This window comes from Pogona vitticeps, chromosome 10, assembly GCF_051106095.1.
Source record: "Pogona vitticeps strain Pit_001003342236 chromosome 10, PviZW2.1, whole genome shotgun sequence".
Taxonomy (NCBI): Eukaryota; Metazoa; Chordata; class Lepidosauria; order Squamata; family Agamidae; genus Pogona; species Pogona vitticeps.
Window position 1 is genome coordinate 9,006,266 of NC_135792.1, and position 16,110 is coordinate 9,022,375.

Genomic DNA, 16,110 nt, shown 5'->3' on the forward strand with positions numbered 1-16,110 from the left:
TCAAAACGTCATAGACAGACTTTTAAGAGGAATGCTTATTTTTAGCCAAACTTCCAGGTTCGTGATCTGTTTTTAAGATTTGTTTTAGCAGTGTGTCTCAAACTAATCATCATCATCTGTCATCAAGTCAATGCTTATGTATGGCATCCCATTTTAGGGTTTATAGAGATAGAGAATACTCAGAAATGGTTTACCCTTCCTTTCTTTTGGGGAAGCCCTGGGACTGTGCAGTTTGTCCAAGGCTACAGAGGCTGGCTTTTCTCCCAGGAAGCACAGCAGGGAATCAAACTCCAAACCTCTGGCTCTGCATCCAGATAACTAAACCACTGAGCTATATAGCCGGCCATTATCTTTAACTAGCTTGGGAAGATACTGATGTTTAGTCATAAAGGAATGAATCCATTTTACTATGCATCAAAAACCATATTGCAGCGTTGGTAGAATCTATTAGGAGCATATATCTACTCTCTCGCTCTCTCTCTGTGTGTGTGTGTGTGTGTGTGTGTTTGTATGCAAGTATCACTGCTAGTTGTTGTAAAGAACATAGCATTTCAAACTGGAGGTGCAATGTGCTTTTCCACTCACATTATCCAATTCTAGATCATCCCCTTCAGCTTTTTTTGAAGCCAGTTAGTGAGAGAAAGCAGACCCTAGTCCTCATTGAGCTGCTTCCAAATGCACGTTATCTCTCTATCGTAGTTCCTCTCACAACTCATCCCATGCCCCTCCTACCACACTTGTCATACTTTCTCCCAATGAGCTTCTTCTTGATACTTCAGTTTCCTGTATTGTCCTGCTCCCCTCACAGTGCCTTTTTCCATTTCAGGGGCCTGATCACACGACGCAAATGTTCCCCACTTCTAAAGATACTTTCCATACCTTCGTTGTCACGGGGTATATAGACCAGGACAAAAGTTCCTATTTGTTGTACATAAGGGTATAACAATTTTCTATCTCAGAAGCAACATAATGAGTAGGAGTGAATTGGCATAAACAGTAACATATTCTAGTTACTTTTAATGAAAACTTTTAAAGGGCAGTTAGAGAATAATTTTTAAAAGTTTATACGATTCCTTTTGTTTGCTTTTTGTTTTGTTTTGTTTGTTCCTAAGGGTTCTCTTTCACACAAAAAATGTAGCAGAAAGTAACATAAAAGTAGCAAGGAATGTGACTAATGTGAACATTACATTTTCAATACTTAATAAACATTGGCAACTTGTAAATGCCCAAATCAGTTACAGGAACAAATTAGTTCTAGAAAGTAACTTTCCAATCTCTGTTCCCTTTGTGAAACTAAGTGTAGATATATAGACACACTTAGTATATATTAATATACTTAGTATACACTTACTTAGTTTCATTAAATATATATATACATACACAAAACAACCAAAAAGGGAGGGAGGGAGATTGATTGCTCATAAAGAAACAAGCAACCCATCCAAAGTTATTGTTGGTCATCCACAAGATAAAACCAGAATCTTTACATGTTTCTATGTTGCTTATTTTACTAAAAAGTACTCTCAGAAATGTGCAAAATCTTTCCGGGTCTAGCCAAAGGGTGGGTGGGAATCATGGTGAAGAGATTGATGGATGGATGGATGGATTTATTGATGGCTTTGATTCAGTTAACAAGATAAGATGGACCAAGTCAGGATTTACATTCCTCGTCCATGTATTTGGCTAAACTATGGAAACAGTCATTCCCTAACTTGAGCCTGAACATTACACAGAAATCAAACTGCAAATGTATTTAACATAAGCAACGGGAACAGAATAGTTCTGTGTTTCCAACTCTTTCTTCCTGCAAAAAGGCTGAATTCTTCTTTTAATGCGCCAATTCCAGTTGAGCTCAACTACCTCCAATCAGTCCAAAAAGGAAATAGGTATGAGTTATCCAATATTTTGGATCTGAGACTATTATGGAGAGAACATGTAACTTGAACTGAAAGGTATTAATGCAACCGGAGTCAAGGGGACAGGCCGTTTGCCAGTTGCCAGTGCCTGTTAAATGGGTAGATTAGCTGTCTTACTGTTTAGCATATAAACATCTGAAACACGTTTCCTGTTTGGGGGGTGGGGTGGGGTGGGGAGGGAAACAAGGTGGATGACCTAAGGGAAACTTAAAAAAAAAACACAGCCCAACATAAATGTGAATTGTACATAGTCACAGGGGAGAGAGAAGCCACTCTTGGTGGTCCTTGTTAGGCTCCATCGTTCGGGGGGAGAGAGAGAGAGGGAGAAAAAGAATGAAAGAGGAAGGAGGACATAAAAATAAACGTTTACCTCCTCAGTTTCAGGGTGGGCACTGCCATTCTTTCACTGGGTTTCCTTGGCCTGGGGAGTGTTAGAGATTGTCACGGCAGACACAGTTCTGACAGTGTTCAGTTCCACAAAGTCCTGAGGTGAAACATTCTCACTACCACAGTGACTCTGCTTTCTCTTTCATTCCTTCACCCTCTCACTGTCTTCTTCATGCCTCAAGTTCTTTTCATCTCTGGCCCCCAAACTCTACACACTAAACCCAACCCTGGGGTATTTTCTCCTAGAGCTATGCCACAACCGTCACCGTATGATAAAGGAGACCACCAATAAAAGTGAATTTCAGCTCTTCCCGGTATGAAGAGAGAAAAGGAAGGAAGAGAAGCCCAAAGATGGTATAGTAAGAATAATCATCACACAATGAAAGCTGTTGCAGCCATGCTGAGACAGACAAATTGTTAGCACTGTGGTTTTGAAAAAGCTTACATCAATCATTCTCTGTGGGACTTACTAAAAAATGGAAGACTTCGCCTCCAAAAGCAGACATGAAGGTTTCACAAAATTCATTTGAGAGCAGGGTGTTTGAAAGATAGCAGTGGGAAAAAAGAAAAAGAAAGAAAGAAAGAAAGAAAGAAAGAAAGAAAGAAAGAAAGAAAGAAAGAAAGAAAGAAAGAAAAGAAAAGAAAAGAAAAGAAAAGAAAAGAAAAGAAAATCAACACAAGAGTCTTAAACATGTGTTGATTTTCTTTTCTTTGCCACTGGGTCCTGAGGCAAGGGACGAAGCAAAGGCTGGAAACCGCTTCCCCGTCTCCTTGGGTATTATGTTGCTTTAAAACCTAGGTGACCATTTATAGGAGGCACCAGGACTCACTGGCTCAGAGCAAAGAGTTTTGTGTTTTGTGTGTGTGTGTGTTTTGTGTTTTGTTTTGTTTTGTTTTGTTTTAGTGTGTAACATCGGCACACCAGAAAGCCAGGAGTAAGAGGAACAGACAGAGGAAAGAGCCAGCGGGTGCCAATGGTTGGGTCCACCATGTTATCTGCAGCAAAGTGTTTGATTGCAAACACATCCAAAACATCTTCTAATTGCAAACTCAGCCTCAACAGAAGGGAGACTATTCCCCTTTTATGACAACATGATTCCCTCTAAACTTCTCAAATGTCAACTCTAGGCTACATTTCCTTTCACTGATAGATAACTGTTGGCAGCTATGTCTGAGCATTATTTTTCTTATCTCCAAAAATAATGTTGTCTCCATTGTAAGCCTAGAAGTTTAGATCGAGATTTTAACTAATATAAGAGAGGACAATTTATGAGCTGCCTCTTAGCGTGAGATCTCAGGATGGCATATGTAATTTTAAAAAGGCAAGAAAAGCAACCATCACATTAAAAAAATAGTAAAGCCAATTGCTTTGAAAAAACAAACAAACACTGAAAGCAACACTAAAGGCAACGTTTTAAATAAAGAAGATAAATGTAAAACCAGCCCAAGAAAAGGCATTTTAAACTAGAGTTTTAAGTAAAAGAAGTAACAAACTATAATGGTTTGTTCTGTGGCTTTCATACTTCAAGGAGTCGGTGAAGCTGAATTATTGTTGTTGCAATAATTATTAAAATATTTTTTTATTATAGGAACTAATAAAAAGGTCAACCAGCTTGACACCAGGCTGGCATGCCTAGGAGTGGCATTCCAGGTTTGTTAGCTACAAGAAAAGAACTGCTCCCATTTTGAGCATCATTGTTTGTGTGCTATATTTCCTTCCCTGGTTTCTTCTTTTCCCCCAGAGAACATCAGAGAATTGACATGGTCTTCCTTATTTTGTTTCATCACAAGAACTCTGTAAAGGCTAGTAGGACATTAACTGGTGCAAGATCAGGTCAAGCGTTGAGTTCATGTCTCGACTTCAGCAAGAACCTGCATCTCTTGAATCTTAGTGCAGAACTCGTAACATCTGCACCAGACTGGCTCTCCAGGATGCATGCAAGACACAAGCATTATGGATGGAGTACTTCTCTAGATATCACTGCCCAAGACAGTGGAGAGGCTTTTTAATTAAAGCCAGCACTTCCAACTGAGCCTGCAAATGCACCAGAGGTCAGCAGAGATGATTCAACACTCTTCTTAACAAACAATGTAAGGGCAAGCCAAGAGAATGAGGGGCAAGCCACCCACCGATTCTTTCTTTTCTTTATTCATGTCAGAGCATTGCACAATTTAAAATTATGGACTTATATGAAATATGGGTAAAACTAGAACATTAAGATAGACTGTTTTTGTCCAGAAGCAGGAAACTTCAATAGTGTTATCTTGGCCATTTGCTAGATCTTCTTTTGTACATGTGGTTGGCTGAAACATACATGCACATGATTGAATCTCTCCAGAGTCCCAGAAAATTTGTCCTGTATCCAGGTAGCCCTATTTTACTTGTCTATTCTTTGATCTTCCTACTTCGCTTCAAAGACCGTTAAGTGCCTTCCAGATGGTCCAGCCAGACTCATCTCTCAGTGGGAGACACTCTTCAGCCTTCGCCCATTCAGTAAGGCATGATGTTTTTGCTCTCCATAGGTTTAGCCTGGCCACTTCTGGTTTAATATTTAGGGCTTGAGAGGTGTGCAAATTTCCCCCCCTCAATTTTAATTATTGTCTGGGACCATGGTTCCCAACCTTGAGTAGCCAAGGTGTTCTTGAACTGCAGTTCCCAGAAGCCTTCGCCACCAGTTGTGCTGGTCAGGATTTCTGGAAGTTGTAGTCCAAGAACACCTGGGCTACCAAAGGTTGGGAAACACTGCTCTAGAGGGTTGGTGTCCATGACATTGGAGGGGTTTGGTGCTGATCTGTTTATTTCATGGAACAAAAAAGTGTTGTGTATAGAGAGCTCCCTGTATATACAGGTCTTTTCCTTCCATTGAAATGAATGGTTCACATTTCTCCATGAAAAAAGTCATGAACAAACTCAGAACATATAGGGAGCACCAAACTAGAGTTTTTTAAAAAAGAATAGTGTATGTTTTTACCCAAAGTGTTCCAAGTTATGTTTATTATATGTAGGAGTTGGGGATTTCCTTGTTTGTTTTTTTCTGGATTTTGGGAAAGGCCACCTACTTGCAGTAAAGATTCAGTGATTTTATCTCCGTGTCATGGATCATTTTCTTTGCACAAGTGTCCATTTGTGATGCTACATAAATCAATTAATCTTCCATGCATGCTTGGGAGGGAGTCCATGGATTATGGATACTTGCCATTTGCAAGGATGCTTTTAGTAAATGCCATTTGCTATCTCCTCTTCCCAGTTTTATATCAGAGGCCATGGATTAGGGAGGAAGGGGCATGTGGGGGTTGGGGGAGCCAGAGGCTAGGATAATTAGCAAAATTAAGTGACTTGGTATTTGTTTGCTTTGTAGCATGAACTTCCTCTCTACCCCCTAGATTTCCTCCATCTTATCATCACATTTTTGACATGACAGGTTAATGCGAACCCTCCCTGCCTCAACTTGGACTTCTGCAGCTAATTGTCTTGTGGTCCTTCAGTCTGGCTTCTCCCCTGAAATCTGAGCCCTTTGGGGAATAGTAAAGGAACTATTCAAAATGCCCCAAACGTTTATTGAAGAGCAAATGCAAGTTCCCTTTCTCAGATTCATTCTGACTACGGTGCCCAAAGATTCTGAAAGGCAGCAAATTATATGGAAATATGTTGTGACCTTCAGCAAATAATAAATAGAACAAGTATTTTAAAAATACATGCTATTCACTAGCCAAGCTGTGTCACTTTACACTAAACAAGCAAGCTATTTAAAGTCTAGGATAAAACAACTCAGACCCCATAGAACAGTTGCACTGCCTGTACTAAAATGAATGAAATGGAAAGTAATTTAAACTGTATTTCTCATTTTGCAAACATTTAACTGCATTGCCTCCTATTTTTCCGTAATTTTATTTTGATTCTGTTCATCACAGAGAAAGGCAAGGAATGATACCTGATCCTCACGCTCCCCACATTATGCACATTTTGAACTATCTCTGCTTATTTCACAAAATCTCATTTACTTTGCTTGTTACCCGCCTTGTGATTTAATTTGATTCAATTCCTTACAAGGTGAAAGCAAAGATTTATACCTTTCCCCCAGCTTTTGGCTCCTAAAAATAAAAAAGCTGTCATTTTGGCTTTCAAAATTTGATCAGAAATTAGCTAACCTCACTAAAATACGGACAAAAATGTGTATTTTAAAAAAGTTTTGTTGTTGTTGTTCAAAAGGAAAAGTCTTTGAGAGACTGAAATCTGGTGAATTTGAAACCCCAAAAAAGTAACTTTTCTAAGCTCTGGTGTAAACATATAAACCTCCCTCTCTAAGGTGCAGGGAGAGGTCTACAGAATTTTAAGATTCTTCAACCACCCTTTGTTTTATATTCGGACATTACAATGACTTCTTTAGTTTCTTCATTGAACTTTTCCAGGTTTTGACTCAAACTGCAGGAGGCCACCTGATATTACCAGCTATGTCTACACTCAGAGCTTTGCCTTTGTCTGATGGTATATCCAAAAACCACAACTCAGCAAACTGTGAAGTCTAGAAACACTGTCCTTCGGGCCAGAGCCATTGAGTTAAAGAAGATGTAAGGACTTTCCACTTTAAAAAAAAATTCGCTCCGTAAGAATTTCCCACTGGCTATAAAACCAGCCCCAGAAGAAAAGTTACTATGTCCCCAGTTGTGGCATAGTTCAGAATCAATGAATGGAGACACAGTATGCACTCCAGAGTCCTTTACGATGCAGCGAAGGACTCTAGAATACAGAAACACTTAGTACCTCTTTGGCAATTATACAACAAGACTGTAGCACTAAGGTCATGTAATGGGTTGGATGCAATCAAATCAGCAGGCCATCCAACCCCACAGCATAAATGTCTCATCGTATAAGCCCATACTGATCACAGTTAAATAGATCGAAGCACCAAACAGAAAAATAATTATTTTCACCAAAAGCTTATTAACCATTCAAAACTTTGAATTACTTTTGACCTTAACCTTCTTTGCTCAAATCCTGCTTTTGCTTTCCTTCAAAGTCAGAAGCCACAGGCACTCTATGATCATGTTTGTGGTCTCTTGTCCACAATTCCAATATTATTTCCGATTCTTAAATTAAAAATAGGAATTAAGCTAAAGCGGATACACCCTATCCCTGCCAAATGATTTTGTACTCTACGTTTTCCTGCAGAATTTGTTTATCCCTAAGAGAGAAAGAGAGAGGGGTGTGTGTGCTAATTTTAGCTTGCAAAAATGGATATCGCCCTTGTCTGATAAATTTCGAGAGAGAAAACTGGGGCAAAAACTATGTCATCTAAATGCGGCATCCTACGAGATCAAAAGAGAACTGTATACATCTGCCATGACTGATTGAATCCTTATTGGCGCTCGCTTCCGTTCTGCTCTGTATGTGTTCCATTGATAAGCGTAATTTGCCAGCTCCATGAATGTCCAGCCAATGTTGTGTCTGTTTTGTGCCAGTGGATTTCTATGGTATCCAAAGCTACTTCAAAATAAGAATCCAAAATAGACGTGCCCTTGTCTCTTTTGCAGTTAAGGTCTTGCCAACAGAAAATGGCAGGGGTTCAAAAATTATTATTATTTTGGGGGTGAAAAACATACACTGGAAATTACATGGGGGTTGATAACCATCTTGCCTTCCCATGACTAAGCACTGACATTCAAAACAGAGTCAAAAATGATGCATTGCAACCCCACCTGAAATTGCTTTTCATTGTGTTCACTTCCACTTTCTGCTCCTCGAAAAAGAGAAGCAAACATCTGACAGGTGATGACGCAGTTGCCCTATGTTAGGATCTGGAAATGGACATTTGTTGCCTCTGAAGGAATTTTGGAAAAAGAGGAGTGGCTGGTTTTTCATTGTGGTTTATTTTTTTTTCCCCAAGCTGAGGCGACATTCAGACAAAGGGGAGGACCGAGTGCTAGCATGTTTTTCCTGGGCAAGGAATTTCAAGATACAGCAAAGGACATTGCAGATTTTTCCACCTATAGCTGTTTTGATGGCAGAAGATGTGAATGATACCATGGAAGAGAACTGGGGAAAGTAACTTCTTAGATAAAAACTCCCAGAATCCCCCCACCAGTTGTCTGTGTTTTGTAAGCCAAAGTAAGTAACAATCCCAAGCTTTAGGGAAGACATATCCAAACACTGTAAGGCATAGACTTGATAACCTCTATTGACTACGATGAGATCTTCTGCGTGGGGCTACCCTTGAAAGCTGGCCAGAAATGGAAAATAGTCCAAAACATGGCACTAAGATTAGTATCTTGTGTCAACAGCAAGATGTGATACTTGTTCTACAGTTAGGCCATTGGTTTTCTAATTGTCTGCAGGTAAATTACAGGCCATCTTTAGAGATGGCTGGATAATTCAGTGACTTAGGTATCTCGCTACAGAGCCAGATGCTGGAAGTTTGATTTCTACAGCGCATCTCAGAATAGCAAGCCTCTGTGGCCTTGAGCAAGCTGCATGCTCTCAGAGAACACCTTTTTGTTATTGTTGTGGCCCTTAAATGTTGACATCAGATTGCCAGCACAGTGTGACAAATCAAGGAAGCAGCCCTTTCAAAGCAGGCTGTTATTTTTAACCCGAATCCAGTTACACAATCAGAAGGGATCCATTGAGTCAATGGTATTGATAAAACTCTTCACCAGCCCATTTACTGGCTGTACTCTAATTAGGAGGAGAAATTGGATTTGGGCCTTCATATTGTAATTCCAAAAGAAGAACTTAGGGCAGGGTGCAAGAGGAAACCACTCGGATGAAATAAATGCAGAGAAGAACAGAAACAAATAACTGACAGCAGTTTTTTTAAAGACTGTGGGTTAAGATGAGCATTGTATTTCTTGCTTTTGTCTAGTGCTTTACCAGTTTCTGTGGAGTATATCTTTGTTTCATTCAACCAGTATTTTCCCCCCTTTCTGTACTGCTGATATCTTTTCCCTGTATCAGGATTTGAAAAGTGACCTTTAAAATATACCATAAGCAAACTAAGGCCACATTGAGTAGCCAAAAAATAGTTCTGCTTCAGATTAAGCATACAACCAATTAAAGGAGGAAGTTTTCGTCTTTCTAAATTTTGCACTGGGGAAAATAAAGAGTAGGTGAGTATTTACCTTTTCAAAAGAAAATTAAGTACAAAAGGAAACTGGAATAACTGACGAAGTCAAGGGAAAAGTTGCTCCGAGACCTTTGCTTCTCCCTTGAAAGCTACTTTTATCAAGAGGCCAAGAAAATCAGAGGCCATTTTTCATTCTCTGGATGTGTGTGCGTGTGCGCCGGTGTGTGCAGGAAAGTGAAGTAATTGGAAGGAACTCGCCATGAAACTGTTCCCTTTTCTACAACACTTGTAAGGTTAAAAGGATAAAGATCCATCAATTTGTACTGGCTGACCTTGTCAGGCCGTGTTTCATCTGAATACAAATGTGCGGGATTAACCCACAGAGGTTTTCATGACACTGATTTAAAAGCTGTGTTGTGGGCACCTCCCAGCAAATTACATTAATTGGGATCTTTAATCGGGAATGAGAAAGGAGGAGAAGGTCCCTTATCGGCTGTGTGCCATATGATAAACAGATGTCTTGTAATACAGATACATATGGAAGCAACAGTTATAGTGAAAGCGCTGAAAATTAAACATTTTTATTAAGCAAGGGGGGTGACAAATGGATGGCATGGCAAGTCTACCTTCTAGCCTTTGGGAACAATGATACAAGACACGTTAACTTTGCCAGAATAGGGCAGATGTTTGAGAAAAAAAATAACCATTTTGGGTTACAACCAGTGCCCATGCTAGTGAGAGCATTCTGGAAGTCATAGTTTTGAAAAGTAATCCTTCCAAGCTCTGGAACAGGAAGTGTGAGTCCCTAACTGCTCAGATAAATCAAAACGAATCAAGGAATAGAAATTATATAATACTGCAATGGTGCTGGAGGAGCCTCTTGAGAGTCCCCTGGACTGCAAGGAGAACAAACCTATCCATTCAGAAGGAAATCAACCCTGAGTGCTCATTGGAAGGACAGATCCTGAAGCTGAGGTGCCAATACTTTGGCCATCTGATGAGAAGAGAAGACTCCCTGGAAAAGATGCTGGGAAAGTGTGAAGGCAAGAGGAGAAGGGGACGACAGAGGATGAGATGGTTGGACAGTGTCACCAAAGCAACCAACATGAATTTGACCCAACTCCGGGAGGCAGTGGAGGACAGGAGGGCCTGGCATGCTCTGGTCCATGGGGTCACGAAGAGTCGTACATGACTAAACAACAACAACAATCTTAGAATTGCAGAGCTGGAAAGGACTCCATGGATCATCGAGTCCAGCTCCTATTGAGAAAGCGCAGGGGAGAACTGAAATCCCCAACTCTGGCTTGGCAACCAGAGGCCTAAGCCAATATGCTATCCTGCAGCATGGGAAAGTCCCTGCTTTTTGCTTAGTCCTTCCATTCTTGTTGTCTTGGTTAAGGCACCTCTGATGAAAGAAGGTCCGCCACCATCCAAAGCATTCAGTTCCACTGTCTCTTCCACTCCCAAACAACTCAAGCCAATTAGGAAATTCTTCTCAGTGTTTAGCAGAAATCCTTTGCATTGCAAGTTCAGCCATTCTGTTTGCATCCTACCTCCTGGAGCAAGAAAAAAATGAAGTAGTCTTATTTCCTGTCTGAGGTTCTCTTGATGTTTTGGACTTTAGCTTCCAGAAGCTCGGGCCAGCAGGACTGACAGTCAAAGACCTATGGAGCTCAAATGCAAACTATCTCAAGGGCCAAAAGTTGAGAATTAATGGTTCTCCAGGGGTTTTAAAAATATGAAGACAGTTGGGTATTTCTTACTAATCTAATCTCCAAGTGCAACAGACCCAGTTCCTTCCACCTTTCATTATAGAAGTGGCCATTCTAATTCTCTTACTATCTCTTACCATTTTTGAGTATCTGAAGTCCAGCAGAGGGACAGAAGTTCTTCAAAGCAGATAAAATACCGATACAACCATTTCATCATGATCCACCTATGAACTACTTCAGAAGACTCAATGAATCCTAAAACAAGTGGTAGACTAGGATCAGCTGAGGATTGAACATTACGATAAATTAAATGAATATTATGAATCTCTTGGTGGTCGAAGCACCACTGTATGACTTACTACACTAAGCATCAGGATTTCAGCATTGCAAATCCTCCTGACATTAGAGGGGCTGTATACTAAAAATATAATAAACAAATCTCCGGAAATTTCTACAAAAAATCCTCTCATTGGAGAATTGCCCCCTTTTATTTCACATCTTCCAGCTTCTATATATTTGCACATTGTGTTCATGTGGCATATTTATTTATTTATTTATTTATTTATTTATTTATTTATTTATTTATTTATTTATTTATTTATTTATTTATTTATTTATCTATCTATCTATCTATCTATCTATCTATCTATCTATCTATCTGTCTGTCTGTCTGTCTGTTTGTTTGTTTGTTTGTTTGTTTATATCCCGCCTATCTGGTACACCTGTACAATATATCCTGTGATAGTGATTCATACATTTTAAAAACCATTGTCCCTTTTTTAGAAGTGATCCATTCATCTACACCCCTCAAGCAGGATATATCCTTTTCTCTGCATTTTCTGCCCCCTTCTCTTAAAAAAAAAAGTGTAGGTATATCAGTGTGTTGGTAAATTGCCCAGGCTGCAAGACTACCTCAAAAGTGCATTGTCTTCTTAGCACCACCTGGCAGAAGCATGCCGTTGGGTGGCAGGCCAAGAAGACCTTCCTCAAGTACTTCAAGCTGTATTTGACAGAAGCATGCCAACATCTCTGTTTGAAAATTAATTTAAAAAATTACGGGAGTTGAATGACAGCAGGTGGGAGAAGTGGAACCACATACAAGATGTAAAGGGAATGAATTGATTTAGTAGTGTACACTCAGTGGAATGTCAGTTGTACTGCAGGATGAACCGCCTACTCCCACCAAGGTCTACCCGTGTCACTCGTGCGAGCCAGGAGGTGAGGCTGAGGAGCCTAACGCCGAGGGAGGCCTGGAAGGAAAAAAATAAGAAACCGGGCCTTCTCGGCAGTGGCTCCTCGCCTCTGGAACAATCTACCTCCGGAGATTCGTGCAGCCCCCTCACTGGGTATCTTTAAAAATCAACTAAAAACGTGGATGTTTCGGCAGGCCTTCCCTCCAGTTAACTCCTGATGTCTTCCTTCCCTCTCTTCTCCTACTGTTTGTTTTCCATCTCGTTGAATTTGCTCATTGTTCATTACGTAATAATTTTATATCTATCTGTGTATTTTATTTATGTTGTAAGCCGCCTAGAGTGGTCATAACTGATGAGATAGGCGGGATATAAATTAATTAAATAAATAAATATATAGTAGCAGACTCCCAGCAGGCTGGATTTGATGCAGAGGTAGCGCAGAGAAGGGCGGGGTAAAGGAATTAGTAACGGCTGTGCGTCATCTGAACACACAAAAAAAGTCGAAATTCAACGAGGAGTAACTCAGAAATATTTTACTCGTGTGACTGCAGCCTCAGGTTGCTCGTGGAGAGCTCATCTCAGGTAAATGGGCATCGGACTGTAGCCCCTGTTTATTTCTACACATCCCTTTATAGTTTCATGTCCTGGCCTCAAACTGGAGCTAGTTCTGAATTCCCGTTTTTTGGTGATTTTTTTTTCCCCCCTGAAAGGCTTCCCAGGGGACGTGCAGATTAAAACGTATCCCTCTTTGTGGAGGGGATGCTAAAATAGGCTGGGATATCTCGAAGATGAAAGAGAGCCAGACATGAGAATGACGAGAATGATGGGTTGTGAAAAAAGAAAAAAAGAAAGGGGGGGAAGAGGGGAGGGGATCATACCAGTGAGTCAATTCAACTAAATTAAGAAGATGGTTTTGTTGTGGAAACATTTTTTTCCAATGTCTTGACCTTTTCTTGCACTCCTTGTGGGGTGAGAGGGGAGAGATTTGGATCAGAAGTATTCAGACACTGAAGTAATGACCAAAAAACCCTTTTTTGGGGGGGGGGGGTTGACTGCTAAAGAGCTTCCATTTAAAAAAAAAAACCTCAAAGCCCCTCAAGTCTTGAAACAACCACTTAATTTTTTATTTGCTGTTTTATTTGCACAATACAATACCTGTACAATTTGCAGTGGGGGGCAGGATTAATGTGCAATTTTTTCTATACGTATGGACCTGGAGAGCAATAATCAAAAATAAAATGTTTGGCCATAAAGTCAAAGGCCACGTTTGCCCTCCTAAAAAGTAGGCAGAGAGGGACTGCATCTCAGAATTTAAAAAAACAACAACACAGATATTTACTCATTTTCAAAGCATTTGTTTCTTGCTTTTCTGTCCACCCTTGCTCAGAAAGGCTTTTTAATATAAGTTGTGGGCGGTCTCTTCATTTCATTCCATTCTCAGGAGTACAATAATAGCTACCCAGACCTCCTTCTCACACAAGAAGTGAACCTGGGTCTGGATTGTACCACATTTGATTGCAAGTGGAAGATCATGGGGTTATTCCTCCTATGGAAAATATCACATCATTCATGGAATGCATGGTGGACGGGCTGATTTGTCCTGACATTTTTATTGCATGGAACATCAGGAAAAGGAGAGAGCCAGCCTATCCTCAGAATGGACCAAACATTCATGTATAGCCTTACCCTTAGTCTCACGCAGCAGAAGCCTTCATATAGATTCTAGCCTTGCGTTGGAGAACCCATTGCTATTTTGTCTCTACTTGTTATGCTCAATCATCCACATGGATGAACCTCTTGGAAGGGAATCAAATGGATAGAATCTCATCAGTTTCCACTCAGAACTTCAAGGGAACTATAATTCTGCTGATGGCATTGGGGGGACCTTCAGAGGTGTTTGGGTAAATGACCGGACAACTTACACACACACACACACACACACACATACACACTCATCCACTATCTTTAGAATCATTCCCAAGATCCTCAGAAGGCAACATTGTTCCTTCCCTCCAGATGCTTTGATGCATCATCTGTCTCTTTTGAGCTGAATGTGCTTCTCATTAGAACAACAAATATGTTATTTTAGGATCCCATACTTGGATTAAGTCTTTTCTCAAGAGATTCCTACCAGGAAAAAAAAAAGGAAAAAGTTGGGGGTGGGGTGGGGAGTAGGGAAGTCAAGGATTATTTCTGAAATCCTCTCAAGCAATTTTTCTTCCCACCAACACCTTCAGCGATCAAGTCAAGAGTTCATGTAGACCAGGAAAGACTTCTTACTTCATTTGCAGAGTTATTTTTTCTTTCCTTTTCACCTTTTTTCCCTTTCTCCCTTTCTTTATTCTTTGCAAAAGAAAGCGACTAAAATGATTACTGCTCTGGGGCACCTCCCTTATGAAGAAAGGCTACAGAGTTTGGGGCTCTTTAGTCTAGAGAAAAGGTGCCTCGGGGGGGGGGGACATGATTGAGACGTGTAACATTATGCAGGGGGTGGATAAAGTGGGTAGAGGGAAGATCTTTTCCCTCTCACTCGATACCAGAACCAGGGGACATCCACTCAAATTGAGTGGTGGGAGAGTGAGAACAGACAGAAGAAAATATTTATTTACCCAGCATGGTGTTAGTCATTGGAACTCCTTACCACAGGAAGCGGTGATGTCATCTGGCCTAGATGTCTTCAAAAGGGGATTAGAAAGATTTCTGGAGGAAAAATCCATCACAAGCCATGATGGGGATTATAATCTCCGGGCTTCAAAGGAAGGTTCCTCCAAATGCCAGATGCAGGGCAGGGGGATCAGGAGACAGGTCTCCAGTTGTGTGCTCCCCAAGGCATCTGGTGGGGCCACAGTGAGAGACAGGGAGCTGGACTAGAGGGGCCTTTGTCCTGATCCAGCAGGGCCTCTCTCTCTCTCTCTCTCTCTCTTTCTTTTTTTTCCTTTGATAAAGGAACAAAAATGTACATGGAAGGAAATGTCTTACGCCTGGAAATAAGTTTGGAATGGTCAAGGGTTTGAGTCTCCTTCCATTCTTCATGAACCTGACCTGACTCCTGTTGTATTCCAAGAAGACCTCATTCTGAGATATTTTGTCTTAACCATTGCAATTCACAGCTTTTCCCTTCCCTCCTCTCTTTCTAAACTCACACACACACACACACACACACACACACAGAGAGAGAGAGAGAGAGAGAGAGAGAGAGAGAGAGAGAGAGAGAGAGAAACCACTTGGAAGGTCATTTGTTTCCAAACAGCTAGATTCCCCATTATCCCGAGCTTAGGAGCGCCCAAACAACAATTTATAAGCTCTAAGCTCCGTTGTTCCAGCAAGATGAAGTGCCTTCGTGTCGAAGCAAAGCTAAATCTTTAAATGGTATAACAGGCATTTGATGGTGTTTTTTTTCCTTTTCCCCTTGCCCAGCTGACAGTAGGTTTACAGTTTATAATCTGGCCTTTGTAAAAGCATCTGTCAGCCTGTATATTTCATTTTAAACTTCGACCACCCATGTGGACCGATGGGCAGGAAGCGTCTTTTTCCCTCACCCCAACAGTCCATTTGCGTGCTCACTGCAAAAGATCAGAATTGAGTCACGAGGACGGCCACTTTTCTTGGCCCTATCTCACTAACATCTCTAGGGCGGGGGGAAATGGAGAAAGAGTAGAGAAAAAACTTCTGTTTATGCCTTCGCTCTAAATTTGGAAGCTGTAGGTGTTCTTCTAATCCCTGACTCCTATGAGGGATGTTGTTGACCAGGGAACTTCAACACCCACATACTCCCACAAAGTTATGCATCTTTTTAAATTTTTCTTTCTCCTTTCCAGGGACGGGAGGCAGGGAGATTTCA

General features: G+C 40.8%; 1 protein-coding gene and 1 long non-coding RNA gene across 2 annotated transcripts in view; one reads left to right on the forward strand and one right to left on the reverse strand.

Moving 5' to 3' along the window:
* LOC144584429 (uncharacterized) overlaps positions 1-14,674 on the forward strand; it is a 214,042-nt gene extending 199,368 nt beyond the window's left edge. Inside the window, exon 2 of the long non-coding RNA XR_013538660.1 lies at positions 2,870-14,674. This is a non-coding gene — a long non-coding RNA (uncharacterized LOC144584429). The remainder of the gene's footprint in view (positions 1-2,869) is intronic.
* Positions 1-16,110, reverse strand: part of LOC144584427 (uncharacterized) — a 678,013-nt gene that overhangs the window by 218,927 nt on the left and 442,976 nt on the right. The gene's annotated exons all lie outside the window — the stretch shown is intronic.